This window comes from Elephas maximus, chromosome 4 (assembly GCF_024166365.1).
Source record: "Elephas maximus indicus isolate mEleMax1 chromosome 4, mEleMax1 primary haplotype, whole genome shotgun sequence".
NCBI lineage: Eukaryota > Metazoa > Chordata > Mammalia > Proboscidea > Elephantidae > Elephas > Elephas maximus.
The window spans coordinates 253,953-273,755 of record NC_064822.1 but is presented as its reverse complement, the minus strand read 5'-3'; positions in this window follow the sequence as shown (position 1 = coordinate 273,755).

Genomic DNA, 19,803 nt, shown 5'->3' with positions numbered 1-19,803 from the left:
TAGAGTGTTAGTGTTTATTGTGGTTAGGGGGTTAGTGTTGTTGGTTGTTCGGGGGGTTAGGATTGTTTGTTGTTAAGGGGTTAGGGTTGTTTGGTGTTTGGGGGTTAGGGTTGTTTGTTGTTACGGGTTAGTGTTGTTTGTTGTTATGGGGTTAGGGTAGTTTCTTGTTAGGTGTTCAGTGTTGTTTGTTGTTAGGGGGTTAGTGTTTGTTGTTAGGGGTTTAGGGTTGTTTCCGGTTGGGCTGTTAGTGTTGTTTGTTGTTAGGGTGTTAGTGTTTTGTGTCGTTAGGGGGTTAGTGTTGTTTGATGTTAGGGGTTAAGGGTTGTTTGTTGTTAGGGGGTTAGTGTTGTTTGTTGTTAGGGTGTTAGGGTTGTTGGTTGTTAGTGGGTTAGGGTTGTTTGTTGTTAGTGGGTTAGTTTTTTTGATTTTTAGGGGTTAGGGTTGTTTGTTGTTTTGGGGTTAGTGTTTGTTGTTAGGGGGTTAGGGTTGTTTGTTGTTAGGGTGTTAATGTTCTTTGATGTTAGGGGTTTAGGATTGTTTGTTGTTAGGGGGTTAGTGTTGTTTGTTGTTAGGGGGTTAGGTTTGTTTGTTGTTAGGGTGTTAGTGTTGTTTGTTGTTAGGGGGTTAGGGTTGTTTGTTGTTAGGGTGTTAGTGTTGTTTGTTGTTAGTGGGTTAGGGTTTTTTGTTGTTTGGTTAGGGTTGTTTGTTGTTAGGGGGTTAGTGTTGTTTGTTCTTAGGGGTTTAGCGTTGTTTCTTGTTGGGGTTTAGTGGTTTTTCTTGTTAGGGTGTTAGTGTTTATTGTGGTTAGGGGGTTAGTGTTGTTGGTTGTTCGGGGGTTAGGATTGTTTGTTGTTAGGGGGTTAGGGTTGTTTGTTGTTTGGGGGTTAGGGCTGTTTGTTGTTACGGGGTTAGTGTTGTTTGTTGTTAGGGGTTTAGGGTTGTTTCTTGTTGGGTTTTAGTGGTTTCTGTTGTTAGGGTGTTAGTGTTGTTTGTTGTTAGGGTGTTAGTGTTTTGTGTTGTTAGGGGTTAGTGTTGTTTGATGTTAGGGGGTAAGGGTTGTTTGTTGTTAGGGGGTTAGTGTTGTTTGTTGTTAGGGTGTTAGGGTTGTTTGTTGTTAGTGGGTTAGGGTTTTTTGTTGTTTGGTTAGGGTTGTTTGTTGTTAGGGGGTTAGTGTTGTTTGTTGTTAGGGGTTTAGGGTTGTTTCTTGTTGGGGTTTAGTGGTTTTTGTTGTTAGGGTGTTAGTGTTTATTGTGGTTAGGGGGTTAGTGTTGTTTGGTTGTTCGGGGGGTTAGGATTGTTTGTTGTTAAGGGGTTAGGTTTGTTTGTTGTTTGGGGGTTAGGGTTGTTTGTTGTTTGGGGGTTAGGGTTGTTTGTTGTTATGGGTTAGTGTTGTTTGTTGTTACGGAGTTAGGGTAGTTTCTTGTTAGGGGTTCAGTGTTGTTTGTTGTTAGGGGGTTAGTGTTTGTTGTTAGGGGTTTAGGGTTGTTTCTTGTTGGGGTTTAGTTGTTTTTGTTGTTAGGGTGTTAGTGTTGTTTGTTGTTAGGGTGTTAGTGTTTTGTGTCGTTAGGGGGTTAGTGTTGTTTGATGTTAGGGGTTACGGGTTGTTTGTTGTTAGGGGGTTAGTGTTGTTTGTTGTTAGGGGGTTAGTGTTGTTTGTTGTTAGGGGTTTAGGGTTGTTTCTTGTTGGGGTTTAGTGGTTTTTGTTGTTAGAGTGTTAGTGTTTATTGTGGTTAGGGGGTTAGTGTTGTTGGTTGTTCGGGGGGTTAGGATTGTTTGTTGTTAAGGGGTTAGGGTTGTTTGTTGTTTGGGGGTTAGGGTTGTTTGTTGTTACGGGTTAGGGTTGTTTGTTGTTATGGGGTTAGGGTAGTTTCTTGTTAGGTGTTCAGTGTTGTTTGTTGTTAGGGGGTTAGTGTTTGTTGTTAGGGGTTTAGGGTTGTTTCCGGTTGGGGTGTTAGTGTTGTTTGTTGTTAGGGTGTTAGTTTTTTGTGTCGTTAGGGGGTTAGTGTTGTTTGATGTTAGGGGTTAAGGGTTGTTTGTTGTTAGGGGGTTAGTGTTGTTTGATGTTAGGGGTTTAGGGTTGTTTGTTGTTAGGGGGTTAGTGTTGTTCGTTGTTAGGGGGTTAGGGTTGTTTCTTGTTACGGGGTTAGTGTTGTTTGTTGTTACGGGGTTAGGGTGGTTTCTTGTTCGGGGTTTAGTGTTGTTTTTTGTTAGGGGGTTAGTGTTTGTTGTTAGGGGTTTCGGGTTGTTTCTTGTTGGGGTTTAGGGGTTTTTGTTGTTAGGGTGTTAGTGTTGTTTGTTGTTAGGGTGTTAGTGTTTTGTGTTGTTAGGGGGTTAGTGTTGTTTGATGTTAGGGGTTTAGGTTTGTTTGTTGTTAGGGGGTTAGTGTTGTTTGTTGTTAGGGTGTTAGGGTTGTTTGTTGTTAGAGGTTTAGGGTTGTTTGTTGTTAGTGGGTTAGTGTTTTTGGTTTTTAGGGGTTAGGGTTGTTTGTTGTTTGGGGGTTAGTGTTTGTTGTTAGGCGGTTAGGGTTGTTTGTTGTTAGGGTGTTAGTGTTCTTTGATGTTAGGGGTTTAGGGTTGTTTGTTGTTAGGGGGTTAGTGTTGTTCGTTGTTAGGGGATTAGGGTTGTTTCTTGTTACGGGGTTAGTGTTGTTTGTTGTTAGGGGTTTAGGGTTGTTTCTTGTCGCGGTTTAGGGGTTTTTGTTGTTAGGGTGTTAGTGTTGTTTGTTGTTAGGGTGTTAGTGTTTTGTGTTGTTAGGGGGTTAGTGTTGTTTGATGTTAGGGGTTTAGGGTTGTTTGTTGTTAGGGTGTTAGCATTGTTTGTTGTTAGGGAGTTAGGGTTGTTTGTTGTTAGGGTTGTTGTGTTGTTTGTTGTTGGTAGGTTAGGGTTTTTTGTTGTTTGGTTAGGGTTGTTTTTTGTTAGGGGGTTAGTGTTGTTTGTTGTTAGCGGTTTAGGGCTGTTTCTTGTTGGGGTTTAGTGGTTTTTATTGTTAGGGTGTTAGTGTTTATTGTGGTTAGGGGGTTAGTGTTGTTGGTTGTTCGGGGGGTTAGGATTGTTTGTTGTTAGGGGGTTAGGGTTGTTTGTTTTTAGGGTGTTAGTGTTCTTTGATGTTAGGGGTTTAGTGTTGTTTGTTATTAGGGGCTTAGTGTTGTTTGTTGTTAGGGGGTTAGGGTTGTTTGTTGTCAGGGTGTTAGGGTTGTTTGTTGTTTGGGGGTTAGGGTTGTTTGTTGTTATGGGTTAGTGTTGTTTGTTGTTACGGGGTTAGGGTAGTTTCTTGTTAGGGGTTCAGTGTTGTTTGTTGTTAGGGGGTTAGTGTTTGTTGTTAGGGGTTTCGGGTTGTTTCTTGTTGGGGTTTAGTTGTTTTTGTGTTAGGGTGTTAGTGTTGTTTGTTGTTAGGGTGTTAGTGTTTTGTGTCGTTAGGGGGTTAGTGTTGTTTGATGTTAGGGGTTACGGGTTGTTTGTTGTTAGGGGTTTAGTGTTGTTTGTTGTTAGGGGGTTAGTGTTGTTTGTTGTTAGGGGTTTAGGGTTGTTTCTTGTTGGGGTTTAGTGGTTTTTGTTGTTAGAGTGTTAGTGTTTATTGTGGTTAGGGGGTTAGTGTTGTTGGTTGTTCGGGGGGTTAGGATTGTTTGTTGTTAAGGGGTTAGGGTTGTTTGTTGTTTGGGGGTTAGGGTTGTTTGTTGTTACGGGTTAGTGTTGTTTGTTGTTATGGGGTTAGGGTAGTTTCTTGTTAGGTGTACAGTGTTGTTTGTTGTTAGGGGGTTAGTGTTTGTTGTTAGGGGTTTAGGGTTGTTTCCGGTTGGGGTGTTAGTGTTGTTTGTTGTTAGGGTGTTAGTGTTTTGTGTCGTTAGGGGGTTAGTGTTGTTTGATGTTAGGGGTTAAGGGTTGTTTGTTGTTAGGGGGTTAGTGTTGTTTGTTGTTAGGGTGTTAGGGTTGTTGGTTGTTAGTGGGTTAGGGTTGTTTGTTGTTAGTGGGTTAGTTTTTTTGATTTTTAGGGGTTAGGGTTGTTTGTTGTTTTGGGGTTAGTGTTTGTTGTTAGGGGGTTAGGGTTGTTTGTTGTTAGGGTGTTAATGTTCTTTGATGTTAGGGGTTTAGGATTGTTTGTTGTTAGGGGGTTAGTGTTGTTTGTTGTTAGGGGGTTAGGTTTGTTTGTTGTTAGGGTGTTAGTGTTGTTTGTTGTTAGGGGGTTAGGGTTGTTTGTTGTTAGGGTGTTAGTGTTGTTTGTTGTTAGTGGGTTAGGGTTTTTTGTTGTTTGGTTAGGGTTGTTTGTTGTTAGGGGGTTAGTGTTGTTTGTTCTTAGGGGTTTAGCGTTGTTTCTTGTTGGGGTTTAGTGGTTTTTCTTGTTAGGGTGTTAGTGTTTATTGTGGTTAGGGGGTTAGTGTTGTTGGTTGTTCGGGGGTTAGGATTGTTTGTTGTTAGGGGGTTAGGGTTGTTTGTTGTTTGGGGGTTAGGGCTGTTTGTTGTTACGGGGTTAGTGTTGTTTGTTGTTAGGGGTTTAGGGTTGTTTCTTGTTGGGTTTTAGTGGTTTCTGTTGTTAGGGTGTTAGTGTTGTTTGTTGTTAGGGTGTTAGTGTTTTGTGTTGTTAGGGGGTTAGTGTTGTTTGATGTTAGGGGGTAAGGGTTGTTTGTTGTTAGGGGGTTAGTGTTGTTTGTTGTTAGGGTGTTAGGGTTGTTTGTTGTTAGTGGGTTAGGGTTTTTTGTTGTTTGGTTAGGGTTGTTTGTTGTTAGGGGGTTAGTGTTGTTTGTTGTTAGGGGTTTAGGGTTGTTTCTTGTTGGGGTTTAGTGGTTTTTGTTGTTAGGGTGTTAGTGTTTATTGTGGTTAGGGGGTTAGTGTTGTTTGGTTGTTCGGGGGGTTAGGATTGTTTGTTGTTAAGGGGTTAGGGTTGTTTGTTGTTTGGGGGTTAGGGTTGTTTGTTGTTTGGGGGTTAGGGTTGTTTGTTGTTATGGGTTAGTGTTGTTTGTTGTTACGGGGTTAGGGTAGTTTCTTGTTAGGGGTTCAGTGTTGTTTGTTGTTAGGGGGTTAGTGTTTGTTGTTAGGGGTTTAGGGATGTTTCTTGTTGGGGTTTAGTTGTTTTTGTTGTTAGGGTGTTAGTGTTGTTTGTTGTTAGGGTGTTAGTGTTTTGTGTCGTTAGGGGGTTAGTGTTGTTTGATGTTAGGGGTTACGGGTTGTTTGTTGTTAGGGGGTTAGTGTTGTTTGTTGTTAGGGGGTTAGTGTTGTTTGTTGTTAGGGGTTTAGGGTTGTTTCTTGTTGGGGTTTAGTGGTTTTTGTTGTTAGAGTGTTAGTGTTTATTGTGGTTAGGGGGTTAGTGTTGTTGGTTGTTCGGGGGGTTAGGATTGTTTGTTGTTAAGGGGTTAGGGTTGTTTGTTGTTTGGGGGTTAGGGCTGTTTGTTGTTACGGGTTAGGGTTGTTTGTTGTTATGGGGTTAGGGTAGTTTCTTGTTAGGTGTTCAGTGTTGTTTGTTGTTAGGGGGTTAGTGTTTGTTGTTAGGGGTTTAGGGTTGTTTCCGGTTGGGGTGTTAGTGTTGTTTGTTGTTAGGGTGTTAGTTTTTTGTGTCGTTAGGGGGTTAGTGTTGTTTGATGTTAGGGGTTAAGGGTTGTTTGTTGTTAGGGGGTTAGTGTTGTTTGATGTTAGGGGTTTAGGGTTGTTTGTTGTTAGGGGGTTAGTGTTGTTCGTTGTTAGGGGGTTAGGGTTGTTTCTTGTTACGGGGTTAGTGTTGTTTGTTGTTACGGGGTTAGGGTGGTTTCTTGTTCGGGGTTTAGTGTTGGTTTTTGTTAGGGGGTTAGTGTTTGTTGTTAGGGGTTTAGGCTTTTTTCTTGTTGGGGTTTAGGGGTTTTTGTTGTTAGGGTGTTATTGTTGTTTGTTTTTATGGAGTTAGTGTTTTGTGTTGTTAGGGGTTTAGTGTTGTTTGATGTTAGGGGTTTAGGGTTGTTTGTTGTTAGGGGGTTAGTGTTGTTTGTTGTTAGGGGGTTAGGGTTGTTTGTTGTTAGGGTGTTAGCATTGTTTGTTGTTAGGGAGTTAGGGTTGTTTGTTGTTAGGGTTGTTGTGTTGTTTGTTGTTGGTAGGTTAGGGTTTTTTGTTGTTTGGTTAGGGTTGTTTTTTGTTAGGGGGTTAGTGTTGTTTGTTGTTAGGGGTTTAGGGCTGTTTCTTGTTGGGGTTTAGTGGTTTTTATTGTTAGGGTGTTAGTGTTTATTGTGGTTAGGGGGTTAGTGTTGTTGGTTGTTCGGGGGGTTAGGATTGTTTGTTGTTAGGGGGTTAGGGTTGTTTGTTTTTAGGGTGTTAGTGTTCTTTGATGTTAGGGGTTTAGTGTTGTTTGTTATTAGGGGCTTAGTGTTGTTTGTTGTTAGGGGGTTAGGGTTGTTTGTTGTTAGGGTGTTAGGGTTGTTTGTTGTTTGGGGGTTAGGGTTGTTTGTTGTTATGGGTTAGTGTTGTTTGTTGTTACGGGGTTAGGGTAGTTTCTTGTTAGGGGTTCAGTGTTGTTTGTTGTTAGGGGGTTAGTGTTTGTTGTTAGGGGTTTCGGGTTGTTTCTTGTTGGGGTTTAGTTGTTTTTGTTGTTAGGGTATTAGTGTTGTTTGTTGTTAGGGTGTGAGTGTTTTGTGTCGTTAGGGGGTTAGTGTTGTTTGATGTTAGGGGTTACGGGTTGTTTGTTGTTAGGGGTTTAGTGTTTGTTGTTAGGGGTTTAGTGTTGTTTGTTGTTGGGGGGTTAGGGTTGTTTGTTGTTAGGGTGTTAGTGTTGTTTGTTGTTAGTCGGTTAGGGTTTTTTGTTGTTTGGTTAGGGTTGTTTGTTGTTAGGGGGTTAGTGTTGTTTGTTGTTAGGGGTTTAGGGTTGTTTCTTGTTGGGGTTTAGTGGTTTTTGTTGTTAGGGTGTTAGTGTCGTTTGTTGTTAGGGTGTTAGTGTTTTGTGATGTTAGGGGGTTAGTGTTGTTTGATGTTAGGGTTTTAGGGTTGTTTGTTGTTAGGGTGTTAGTGTTGTTTGTTGTTAGGGGGTTAGGGTTGTTTGTTGTTTGGGGGTTAGGGTTGTTTGTTGTTACGGGGTTAGTGTTGTTTGTTGTTACGGGGTTAGGGTAGTTTCTTGTTAGGGGTTTAGTGTTGTTTGTTGTTAGGGGGTTAGTGTTTGTTGTTAGGGCTTTCGGGTTGTTTCTTGTTGGGGTTTAGTGGTTTTTGTTGTTAGGGTGTTAGTGTTGTTTGTTGTTAGGGTGTTAGTGTTTTGTGTTGTTAGGGGGTTAGTGTTGTTTGATTTTAGGGGTTTAGGGTTGTTTGTTGTTAGGGGGTTAGTGTTGTTTGTTGTTAGGGTGTTAGGGTTGTTTGTTGTTAGTGGGTTAGGGTAGTTTGTTGTTAGTGGGTTAGTGTTTTTGGTTTTTAGGGGTTAGGGTTGTTTGTTGTTTGGGGGTTAGTGTTTGTTGTTAGGGGGTTAGGGTTGTTTGTTGTTAGGGTGTTAGTGTTCTTTGATGTTAGGGGTTTAGGGTTGTTTGTTGTTAGGGGGTTAGTGTTGTTTGTTGTTAGGGGGTTAGGGTTGTTTCTTGTTACGGGGTTAGTGTTGTTTGTTGTTACGGGGTTAGGGTAGTTTCTTGTTCGGGGTTTAGTGTTGTTTTTTGTTAGGGGGTTAGTGTTTGTTGTTAGGGGTTTAGGGTTGTTTGATGTTAGGGGTTTAGGGTTGTTTGTTGTCAGGGGGTTAGTGTTGTTTGTTGTTAGGGGGTTAGTGTTGTTTGTTCTTAGGGGTTTAGGGTTGTTTCTTGTTGGGGTTTAGTGGTTTTTCTTGTTAGGGTGTTAGTGTTTATTGTGGTTAGGGGGTTAGTGTTGTTGGTTGTTCGGGGGTTAGTATTGTTTGTTGTTAAGGGGTTAGGGTTGTTTGTTGTTTGGGGGTTAGGGCTGTTTGTTCTTACGGGGTTAGTGTTGTTTGTTGTTAGGGGTTTAGGGTTGTTTCTTGTTGGGGTTTAGTGGTTTCTGTTGTTAGGGTGTTAGTGTTGTTTTTGTTAGGGTGTTAGTGTTTTGTGTTGTTAGGGGGTTAGTGTTGTTTGATGTTAGGGGGAAAGGGTTGTTTGTTGTTAGGGGGTTAGTGTTGTTTGTTGTTAGGGTGTTAGGGTTGTTTGTTGTTAGTGGGTTAGGGTTTTTTGTTGTTTGGTTAGGGTTGTTTGTTGTTAGGGGGTTAGTGTTGTTTGTTGTTAGGGGTTTAGGGTTGTTTGTTGTTAGGGTGTTAGTGTTGTTTGTTGTTAGGGAGTTAGGGTTGTTTGTTGTTAGGGTGTTAGTGTTGTTTGTTGTTAGTGGGTTAGGGTTTTTTGTTGTTTGGTTAGGGTTGTTTTTTGTTAGGGGGTTAGTGTTGTTTGTTGTTAGGGGTTTAGGGTTGTTTCTTGTTGGGGTTTAGTGGTTTTTGTTGTTAGGGTGTTAGTGTTTATTGTGGTTAGGGGGTTAGTGTTGTTTTGTTGTTCGGGGGGTTAGGATTGTTTGTTGTTAAGAGGTTAGGGTTGTTTGTTGTTTGGGGGTTAGGGTTGTTTGTTGTTTGGGGGTTAGGGTTGTTTGTTGTTATGGGTTAGTGTTGTTTGTTGTTACGGGGTTAGGGTAGTTTCTTGTTAGGGGTTCAGTGTTGTTTGTTGTTAGGGGTTAGTGTTTGTTGTTAGGGGTTTAGGGTTGTTTCTTGTTGGGGTTTAGTTGTTTTTGTTGTTAGGGTGTTAGTGTTGTTTGTTGTTAGGGTGTTAGTGTTTTGTGTCGTTAGGGGGTTAGTGTTGTTTGATGTTAGGGGTTACGGGTTGTTTGTTGTTAGGGGGTTAGTGTTGTTTGTTGTCAGGGGGTTAGTGTTGTTTGTTGTTAGGGGTTTAGGGTTGTTTCTTGTTGGGGTTTAGTGGTTTTTGTTGTTAGAGTGTTAGTGTTTATTGTGGTTAGGGGGTTAGTGTTGTTGGTTGTTCGGGGGGTTAGGATTGTTTGTTGTTAAGGGGTTAGGGTTGTTTGTTGTTTGGGGGTTAGGGTTGTTTGTTGTTACGGGTTAGTGTTGTTTGTTGTTATGGGGTTAGGGTAGTTTCTTGTTAGGTGTTCAATGTTGTTTGTTGTTAGGGGGTTAGTGTTTGTTGTTAGGGGTTTAGGGTTGTTTCCGGTTGGGGTGTTAGTGTTGTTTGTTGTTAGGGTGTTAGTTTTTTGTGTCGTTAGGGGGTTAGTGTTGTTTGATGTTAGGGGTTAAGGGTTGTTTGTTGTTAGGGGGTTAGTGTTGTTTGTTGTTAGGGTGTTAGGGTTGTTTTTTGTTAGTGGGTTAGGGTTGTTTGTTGTTAGTGGGTTAGTTTTTTTGATTTTTAGGGGTTAGGGTTGTTTGTTGTTTGGGGGTTAGTGTTTGTTGTTAGGGGGTTAGGGTTGTTTGTTGTTAGGGTGTTAATGTTCTTTGATGTTAGGGGTTTAGGATTGTTTGTTGTTAGGGGGTTAGTGTTGTTTGTTGTTAGGGGGTTAGGTTTGTTTGTTGTTAGGGTGTTAGTGTTGTTTGTTGTTAGGGGGTTAGGGTTGTTTGTTGTTAGGGTGTTAGTGTTGTTTGTTGTTAGTGGGTTAGGGTTTTTTGTTGTTTGGTTAGGGTTGTTTGTTGTTAGGGGGTTAGTGTTGTTTGTTCTTAGGGGTTTAGCGTTGTTTCTTGTTGGGGTTTAGTGGTTTTTCTTGTTAGGGTGTTAGTGTTTATTGTGGTTAGGGGGTTAGTGTTGTTGGTTGTTCGGGGGTTAGGATTGTTTGTTGTTAGGGGGTTAGGGTTGTTTGTTGTTTGGGGGTTAGGGCTGTTTGTTGTTACGGGGTTAGTGTTGTTTGTTGTTACGGGGTTAGGGTAGTTTCTTGTTAGGGGTTTAGTGTTGTTTGTTGTTAGGGGGTTAGTGTTTGTTGTTAGGGGTTTCGGGTTGTTTCTTGTTGGGGTTTAGTGGTTTTTGTTGTTAGGGTGTTAGTGTTGTTTGTTGTTAGGGTGTTAGTGTTTTGTGTTGTTAGGGGGTTAGTGTTGTTTGATGTTAGGGGTTTAGGTTTGTTTGTTGTTAGGGGGTTAGTGTTGTTTGTTGTTAGGGTGTTAGGGTTGTTTGTTGTTAGAGGTTTAGGGTTGTTTGTTGTTAGTGGGTTAGTGTTTTTGGTTTTTAGGGGTTAGGGTTGTTTGTTGTTTGGGGGTTAGTGTTTGTTGTTAGGGGGTTAGGGTTGTTTGTTGTTAGGGTGTTAGTGTTCTTTGATGTTAGGGGTTTAGGGTTGTTTGTTGTTAGGGGGTTAGTGTTGTTCGTTGTTAGGGGGTTAGGGTTGTTTGTTGTTACGGGGTTAGTGTTGTTTGTTGTTACGGGGTTAGGGTGGTTTCTTGTTCGGGGTTTAGTGTTGGTTTTTGTTAGGGGGTTAGTGTTTGTTGTTAGGGGTTTAGGGTTTTTTCTTGTTGGGGTTTAGGGGTTTTTGTTGTTAGGGTGTTATTGTTGTTTGTTTTTATGGAGTTAGTGTTTTGTGTTGTTAGGGGTTTAGTGTTGTTTGATGTTAGGGGTTTAGGGTTGTTTGTTGTTAGGGGGTTAGTGTTGTTTGTTGTTAGGGGGTTAGGGTTGTTTGTTGTTAGGGTGTTAGCATTGTTTGTTGTTAGGGAGTTAGGGTTGTTTGTTGTTAGGGTTGTTGTGTTGTTTGTTGTTGGTAGGTTAGGGTTTTTTGTTGTTTGGTTAGGGTTGTTTTTTGTTAGGGGGTTAGTGTTGTTTGTTGTTAGGGGTTTAGGGCTGTTTCTTGTTGGGGTTTAGTGGTTTTTATTGTTAGGGTGTTAGTGTTTATTGTGGTTAGGGGGTTAGTGTTGTTGGTTGTTCGGGGGGTTAGGATTGTTTGTTGTTAGGGGGTTAGGGTTGTTTGTTTTTAGGGTGTTAGTGTTCTTTGATGTTAGGGGTTTAGTGTTGTTTGTTATTAGGGGCTTAGTGTTGTTTGTTGTTAGGGGGTTAGGGTTGTTTGTTGTTAGGGTGTTAGGGTTGTTTGTTGTTTGGGGGTTAGGGTTGTTTGTTGTTATGGGTTAGTGTTGTTTGTTGTTACGGGGTTAGGGTAGTTTCTTGTTAGGGGTTCAGTGTTGTTTGTTGTTAGGGGGTTAGTGTTTGTTGTTAGGGGTTTCGGGTTGTTTCTTGTTGGGGTTTAGGTGTTTTTGTTGTTAGGGTATTAGTGTTGTTTGTTGTTAGGGTGTGAGTGTTTTGTGTCGTTAGGGGGTTAGTGTTGTTTGATGTTAGGGGTTACGGGTTGTTTGTTGTTAGGGGTTTAGTGTTTGTTGTTAGGGGTTTAGTGTTGTTTGTTGTTGGGGGGTTAGGGTTGTTTGTTGTTAGGGTGTTAGTGTTGTTTGTTGTTAGTGGGTTAGGGTTTTTTGTTGTTTGGTTAGGGTTGTTTGTTGTTAGGGGGTTAGTGTTGTTTGTTGTTAGGGGTTTAGGGTTGTTTCTTGTTGGGGTTTAGTGGTTTTTGTTGTTAGGGTGTTAGTGTCGTTTGTTGTTAGGGTGTTAGTGTTTTGTGATGTTAGGGGGTTAGTGTTGTTTGATGTTAGGGTTTTAGGGTTGTTTGTTGTTAGGGTGTTAGTGTTGTTTGTTGTTAGGGGGTTAGGGTTGTTTGTTGTTTGGGGGTTAGGGTTGTTTGTTGTTACGGGGTTAGTGTTGTTTGTTGTTACGGGGTTAGGGTAGTTTCTTGTTAGGGGTTTAGTGTTGTTTGTTGTTAGGGGGTTAGTGTTTGTTGTTAGGGCTTTCGGGTTGTTTCTTGTTGGGGTTTAGTGGTTTTTGTTGTTAGGGTGTTAGTGTTGTTTGTTGTTAGGGTGTTAGTGTTTTGTGTTGTTAGGGGGTTAGTGTTGTTTGATTTTAGGGGTTTAGGGTTGTTTGTTGTTAGGGGGTTAGTGTTGTTTGTTGTTAGGGTGTTAGGGTTGTTTGTTGTTAGTGGGTTAGGGTAGTTTGTTGTTAGTGGGTTAGTGTTTTTGGTTTTTAGGGGTTAGGGTTGTTTGTTGTTTGGGGGTTAGTGTTTGTTGTTAGGGGGTTAGGGTTGTTTGTTGTTAGGGTGTTAGTGTTCTTTGATGTTAGGGGTTTAGGGTTGTTTGTTGTTAGGGGGTTAGTGTTGTTTGTTGTTAGGGGGTTAGGGTTGTTTCTTGTTACGGGGTTAGTGTTGTTTGTTGTTACGGGGTTAGGGTAGTTTCTTGTTCGGGGTTTAGTGTTGTTTTTTGTTAGGGGGTTAGTGTTTGTTGTTAGGGGTTTAGGGTTGTTTGATGTTAGGGGTTTAGGGTTGTTTGTTGTTAGGGGGTTAGTGTTGTTTGTTGTTAGGGGGTTAGTGTTGTTTGTTGTTAGGGGTTTAGGGTTGTTTGTTGTTAGGGTGTTAGTGTTGTTTGTTTTTAGGGAGTTAGTGTTTTGTGTCGTTAGGGGGTTAGTGTTGTTTGATGTTAGGGGTTACGGGTTGTTTGTTGTTAGGGGGTTAGTGTTGTTTGTTGTTAGGGGGTTAGTGTTGTTTGTTGTTAGGGGTTTAGGGTTGTTTCTTGTTGGGGTTTAGGGGTTTTTGTTGTTAGGGTGTTAGTGTTGTTTGTTGTTAGGGTGTTAGTGTTTTGTGTTGTTAGGGGGTTAGTGTTGTTTGATGTTAGGGGTTTAGGGTTGTTTGTTGTTAGGGGGTTAGTGTTGTTTGTTGTTAGGGGGTTAGGGTTGTTTGTTGTTAGGGTGTTAGCATTGTTTGTTGTTAGGGAGTTAGGGTTGTTTGTTGTTAGGGTTGTTGTGTTGTTTGTTGTTGGTAGGTTAGGGTTTTTTGTTGTTTGGTTAGGGTTGTTTTTTGTTAGGGGGTTAGTGTTGTTTGTTGTTAGGGGTTTAGGGCTGTTTCTTGTTGGGGTTTAGTGGTTTTTATTGTTAGAGTGTTAGTGTTTATTGTGGTTAGGGGGTTAGTGTTGTTGGTTGTTCGGGGGGTTAGGATTGTTTGTTGTTAGGGGGTTAGGGTTGTTTGTTTTTAGGGTGTTAGTGTTCTTTGATGTTAGGGGTTTACTGTTCTTTGTTATTAGGGGCTTAGTGTTGTTTGTTGTTAGGGGGTTAGGGTTGTTTGTTGTTAGGGTGTTAGGGTTGTTTGTTGTTTGGGGGTTAGGGTTGTTTGTTGTTTGGGGGTTAGGGTTGTTTGTTGTTATGGGTTAGTGTTGTTTGTTGTTACGGGGTTAGGGTAGTTTCTTGTTAGGGGTTCAGTGTTGTTTGTTGTTAGGGGGTTAGTGTTTGTTGTTAGGGGTTTCGGGTTCTTTCTTGTTGGGGTTTAGTTGTTTTTGTTGTTAGGTTGTTAGTGTTGTTTGTTGTTAGGGTGTTAGTATTTTGTATCGTTATGGGGTTAGTGTTGTTTGATGTTAGGGGTTACGGGTTGTTTGTTGTTAGGGGGTTAGTGTTGTTTGTGTTTAGGGGTTTAGGGTTGTTTCTTGTTGGGGTTTAGTGGTTTTTGTTGTTAGAGTGTTAGTGTTTATTGTGGTTAGGGGGTTAGTGTTGTTGGTTGTTCGGGGGGTTAGGATTGTTTGTTGTTAAGGGGTTAGGGTTGTTTGTTGTTTGGGGGTTAGGGTTGTTTGTTGTCACGGGTTAGTGTTGTTTGTTGTTATGGGGTTAGGGTAGTTTCTTGTTAGGTGTTCAGTGTTGTTTGTTGTTAGGGGGTTAGTGTTTGTTGTTAGGGGTATAGGGTTGTTTCCGGTTGGGGTGTTAGTGTTGTTTGTTGTTAGGGTGTTAGTTTTTTGTGTCGTTAGGGGGTTAGTGTTGTTTGATGTTAGGGGTTAAGGGTTGTTTGTTGTTAGGGGGTTAGTGTTGTTTGTTGTTAGGGTGTTAGGGTTGTTTTTTTAGTGGGTTAGGGTTGTTTGTTGTTAGTGGGTTAGTTTTTTTGATTTTTAGGGGTTAGGGTTGTTTGTTGTTTGGGGGTTAGTGTTTGTTGTTAGGGGGTTAGGGTTGTTTGTTGTTAGGGTGTTAATGTTCTTTGATGTTAGGGGTTTAGGATTGTTTGTTGTTAGGGGGTTAGTGTTGTTTGTTGTTAGGGGGTTAGGTTTGTTTGTTGTTAGGGTGTTAGTGTTGTTTGTTGTTAGGGGGTTAGGGTTGTTTGTTGTTAGGGTGTTAGTGTTGTTTGTTGTTAGTGGGTTAGGGTTTTTTGTTGTTTGGTTAGGGTTGTTTGTTGTTAGGGGGTTAGTGTTGTTTGTTCTTAGGGGTTTAGCGTTGTTTCTTGTTGGGGTTTAGTGGTTTTTCTTGTTAGGGTGTTAGTGTTTATTGTGGTTAGGGGGTTAGTGTTGTTGGTTGTTCGGGGGTTAGGATTGTTTGTTCTTAGGGGGTTAGGGTTGTTTGTTGTTTGGGGGTTAGGGCTGTTTGTTGTTACGGGGTTAGTGTTGTTTGTTGTTAGGGGTTTAGGGTTGTTTCTTGTTGGGTTTTAGTGGTTTCTGTTGTTAGGGTGTTAGTGTTGTTTGTTGTTAGGGTGTTAGTGTTTTGTGTTGTTAGGGGGTTAGTGTTGTTTGATGTTAGGGGGTAAGGGTTGTTTGTTGTTAGGGGGTTAGTGTTGTTTGTTGTTAGGGTGTTAGGGTTGTTTGTTGTTAGTGGGTTAGGGTTTTTTGTTGTTTGGTCAGGGTTGTTTGTTGTTAGGGGGTTAGTGTTGTTTGTTGTTAGGGGTTTAGGGTTGTTTCTTGTTGGGGTTTAGTGGTTTTTGTTGTTAGGGTGTTAGTGTTTATTGTGGTTAGGGGGTTAGTGTTGTTTGGTTGTTCGGGGGGTTAGGATTGTTTGTTGTTAAGGGGTTAGGGTTGTTTGTTGTTTGGGGGTTAGGGTTGTTTGTTGTTTGGGGGTTAGGGTTGTTTGTTGTTATGGGTTAGTGTTGTTTGTTGTTACGGGGTTAGGGTAGTTTCTTGTTAGGGGTTCAGTGTTGTTTGTTGTTAGGGGGTTAGTGTTTGTTGTTAGGGGTTTAGGGTTGTTTCTTGTTGGGGTTTAGTTGTTTTTGTTGTTAGGGTGTTAGTGTTGTTTGTTGTTAGGGTGTTAGTGTTTTGTGTCGTTAGGGGGTTAGTGTTGTTTGATGTTAGGGGTTACGGGTTGTTTGTTGTTAGGGGGTTAGTGTTGTTTGTTGTTAGGGGGTTAGTGTTCTTTGTTGTTAGGGGTTTAGGGTTGTTTCTTGTTGGGGTTTAGTGGTTTTTGTTGTTAGAGTGTTAGTGTTTATTGTGGTTAGGGGGTTAGTGTTGTTGGTTGTTCGGGGGGTTAGGATTGTTTGTTGTTAAGGGGTTAGGGTTGTTTGTTGTTTGGGGGTTAGGGTTGTTTGTTGTTACGGGTTAGTGTTGTTTGTTGTTATGGGGTTAGGGTAGATTCTTGTTAGGTGTTCAGTGTTGTTTGTTGTTAGGGGGTTAGTGTTTGTTGTTAGGGGTTTAGGGTTGTTTCCGGTTGGGGTGTTAGTGTTGTTTGTTGTTAGGGTGTTAGTTTTTTGTGTCGTTAGGGGGTTAGTGTTGTTTGATGTTAGGGGTTAAGGGTTGTTTGTTGTTAGGGGGTTAGGGTTGTTTGTTGTTAGTGGGTTAGTTTTTTTGATTTTTAGGCGTTAGGGTTGTTTGTTGTTTGGGGGTTAGTGTTTCTTGTTAGGGGGTTAGGGTTGTTTGTTGTTAGGGTGTTAATGTTCTTTGATGTTAGGGGTTTAGGATTGTTTGTTGTTAGGGGGTTAGTGTTGTTTGTTGTTAGGGGGTTAGGTTTGTTTGTTGTTAGGGTGTTAGTGTTGTTTGTTGTTAGGGGGTTAGGGTTGTTTGTTGTTAGGGTGTTAGTGTTGTTTGTTGTTAGTGGGTTAGGGTTTTTTGTTGTTTGGTTAGGGTTGTTTGTTGTTAGGGGGTTAGTGTTGTTTGTTCTTAGGGGTTTAGCGTTGTTTCTTGTTGGGGTTTAGTGGTTTTTCTTGTTAGGGTGTTAGTGTTTATTGTGGTTAGGGGGTTAGTGTTGTTGGTTGTTCGGGGGTTAGGATTGTTTGTTGTTAGGGGGTTAGGGTTCTTTGTTGTTTGGGGGTTAGGGCTGTTTGTTGTTACGGGGTTAGTGTTGTTTGTTGTTACGGGGTTAGGGTAGTTTCTTGTTAGGGGTTTAGTGTTGTTTGTTGTTAGGGGGTTAGTGTTTGTTGTTAGGGGTTTCGGGTTGTTTCTTGTTGGGGTTTACTGGTTTTTGTTGTTAGGGTGTTAGTGTTTTGTGTTGTTAGGGGGTTAGTGTTGTTTGATGTTAGGGGTTTAGGTTTGTTTGTTGTTAGGGGGTTAGTGTTGTTTGTTGTTAGGGTGTTAGGGTTGTTTGTTGTTAGAGGTTTAGGGTTGTTTGATGTTAGTGGGTTAGTGTTTTTGGTTTTTAGGGGTTAGGGTTGTTTGTTGTTTGGGGGTTAGTGTTTGTTGTTAGGGGGTTAGGGTTGTTTGTTGTTAGGGTGTTAGTGTTCTTTGATGTTAGGGGTTTAGGGTTGTTTGTTGTTAGGGGGTTAGTGTTGTTCGTTGTTAGGGGGTTAGGGTTGTTTCTTGTTACGGGGTTAGTGTTGTTTGTTGTTACGGGGTTAGGGTGGTTTCTTGTTCGGGGTTTAGTGTTGTTTTTTGTTAGGGGGTTATTGTTTGTTGTTAGGGGTTTAGGGTTGTTTCTTGTTGGGGTTTAGGGGTTTTTGTTGTTAGGGTGTTAGTGTTGTTTGTTGTTAGGGTGTTAGTGTTTTGTGTTGTTAGGGGGTTAGTGTTGTTTGATGTTAGGGGTTTAGGGTTGTTTGTTGTTAGGGGGTTAGTGTTGTTTGTTGTTAAGGGGTTAGGGTTGTTTGTTGTTAGGGTGTTAGCATTGTTTGTTGTTAGGGAGTTAGGGTTGTTTGTTTTTAGGGTTGTTGTGTTGTTTGTTGTTGGTAGGTTAGGGTTTTTTGTTGTTTGGTTAGGGTTGTTTTTTGTTGGGGGTTAGTGTTGTTTGTTGTTAGGGGTTTAGGGCTGTTTCTTGTTGGGGTTTAGTGGTTTTTATTGTTAGGGTGTTAGTGTTTATTGTGGTTAGGGGGTTAGTGTTGTTGGTTGTTCGGGGGGTTAGGATTGTTTGTTGTTAGGGGGTTAGGGTTGTTTGTTTTTAGGGTGTTAGTGTTCTTTGATGTTAGGGGTTTAGAGTTCTTTGTTATTAGGGGCTTAGAGTTGTTTGTTGTTAGGGGGTTAGGGTTGTTTGTTGTTAGGGTGTTAGGGTTGTTTGTTGTTTGGGGGTTAGGGTTGTTTGTTGTTTGGGGGTTAGGGTTGTTTGTTGTTATGGGTTAGTGTTGTTTGTTGTTACGGGGTTAGGGTAGTTTCTTGTTAGGGGTTCAGTGTTGTTTGTTGTTAGGGGGTTAGTGTTTGTTGTTAGGGGTTTAGGGTTGTTTCTTGTTGGGGTTTAGTTGTTTTTGTTGTTAGGGTGTTAGTGTTGTTTGTTGTTAGGGTGTTAGTGTTTTGTGTCGTTAGGGGGTTAGTGTTGTTTGATGTTAGGGGTTACGGGTTGTTTGTTGTTAGGGGGTTAGTGTTGTTTGTTGTTAGGGGTTTAGGGTTGTTTCTTGTTGGGGTTTAGTGGTTTTTGTTGTTAGAGTGTTAGTGTTTATTGTGGTTAGGGGGTTAGTGTTGTTGGTTGTTCGGGGGGTTAGGATTGTTTCTTGTTAAGGGGTTAGGGTTGTTTGTTGTTTGGGGGTTAGGGTTGTTTGTTGTTACGGGTTAGTGTTGTTTGTTGTTATGGGGTTAGGGTAGTTTCTTGTTAGGTGTTCAGTGTTGTTTGTTGTTAGGGGGTTAGTGTTTGTTGTTAGGGGTATGGGGTTGTTTCCGGTTGGGGTGTTAGTGTTGTTTGTTGTTAGGGTGTTAGTTTTTTGTGTCGTTAGGGGGTTAGTGTTGTTTGATGTTAGGGGTTAAGGGTTGTTTGTTGTTAGGGGGTTAGTGTTGTTTGTTGTTAGGGTGTTAGGGTTGTTTTTTTAGTGAGTTAGGGTTGTTTGTTGTTAGTGGGTTAGTTTTTTTGATTTTTAGGGGTTAGGGTTGTTTGTTGTTTGGGGGTTAGTGTTTGTTGTTAGGGGGTTAGGGTTGTTTGTTGTTAGGGTGTTAATGTTCTTTGATGTTAGGGGTTTAGGATTGTTTGTTGTTAGGGGGTTAGTGTTGTTTGTTGTTAGGGGGTTAGGTTTGTTTGTTGTTAGGGTGTTAGTGTTGTTTGTTGTTAGGGGGTTAGGGTTGTTTGTTGTTAGGGTGTTAGTGTTGTTTGTTGTTAGTGGGTTAGGGTTTTTTGTTGTTTGGTAAGGGTTGTTTGTTGTTAGGGGGTTAGTGTTGTTTGTTCTTAGGGGTTTAGCGTTGTTTCTTGTTGGGGTGTAGTGGTTTTTCTTGTTAGGGTGTTAGTGTTTATTGTGGTTAGGGGGTTAGTGTTGTTGGTTGTTCGGGGGTTAGGATTGTTTGTTGTTAGGGGGTTAGGTTTGTTTGTTGTTTGGGGGTTAGGGCTGTTTGTTGTTACGGGGTTAGTGTTGTTTGTTGTTACGGGGTTAGGGTAGTTTCTTGTTAGGGGTTTAGTGTTGTTTGTTGTTAGGGGGTTAGTGTTTGTTGTTAGGGGTTTCGGGTTGTTTCTTGTTGGGGTTTAGTGGTTTTTGTTGTTAGGGTGTTAGTGTTGTTTGTTGTTAGTGTGTTAGTGTTTTGTGTTGTTAGGGTGTTAGTGTTGTTTGATGTTAGGGGTTTAGGTTTGTTTGTTGTTAGGGGGTTAGTGTTGTTTGTTGTTAGGGTGTTAGGGTTGTTTGTTGTTAGAGGTTTAGGGTTGTTTGTTGTTAGTGGGTTAGTGTTTTTGGTTTTTAGGGGTTAGGGTTGTTTGTTGTTAGGGGGTTAGTGTTGTTCGTTGTTAGGGGGTTAGGGTTGTTTCTTGTTACGGGGTTAGTGTTGTTTGTTGTTACGGGGTTAGGGTGGTTTCTTGTTCGGGGTTTAGTGTTGTTTTTTGTTAGGGGGTTAGTGTTTGTTGTTAGGGGTTTAGGGTTGTTTCTTGTTGGGGTTTAGGGGTTTTTGTTGTTAGGGTGTTAGTGTTGTTTGTTGTTAGGGTGTTAGTGTTTTGTGTTGTTAGGGGGTTAGTGTTGTTTGATGTTAGGGGTTTAGGGTTGTTTGTTGTTAGGGGGTTAGTGTTGTTTGTTGTTAGGGGGTTAGGGTTGTTTGTTGTTAGGGTGTTAGCATTGTTTGTTGTTAGGGAGTTAGGGTTGTTTGTTTTTAGGGTTGTTGTGTTGTTTGTTGTTGGTAGGTTAGGGTTTTTTGTTGTTTGGTTAGGGTTGTTTTTTGTTAGGGGGTTAGTGTTGTTTGTTGTTAGGGGTTTAGGGCTGTTTCTTGTTGGGGTGTAGTGGTTTTTATTGTTAGGGTGTTAGTGTTTATTGTGGTTAGGGGGTTAGTGTTGTTGGTTGTTCGGGGGGTTAGGATTGTTTGTTGTTAGGGGGTTAGGGTTGTTTGTTTTTAGGGTGTTAGTGTTCTTTGATGTTAGGGGTTTAGTGTTCTTTGTTATTAGGGGCTTAGTGTTGTTTGTTGTTAGGGGGTTAGGGTTGTTTGTTGTTAGGGTGTTAGGGTTGTTTGTTGTTTGGGGGTTAGGGTTGTTTGTTGTTTGGGGGTTAGGGTTGTTTGTTGTTATGGGTTAGTGTTGTTTGTTGTTACGGGGTTAGGGTAGTTTCTTGTTAGGGGTTCAGTGTTGTTTGTTGTTAGGGGGTTAGTGTTTGTTGTTAGGGGTTTAGGGTTGTTTCTTGTTGGGGTTTAGTTGTTTTTGTTGTTAGGGTGTTAGTGTTGTTTGTTGTTAGGGTGTTAGTGTTTTGTGTCGTTAGGGGGTTAGTGTTGTTTGATGTTAGGGGTTACGGGTTGTTTGTTGTTAGGGGGTTAGTGTTGTTTGTTGTTAGGGGTTTAGGGTTGTTTCTTGTTGGGGTTTAGTGGTTTTTGTTGTTAGAGTGTTAGTGTTTATT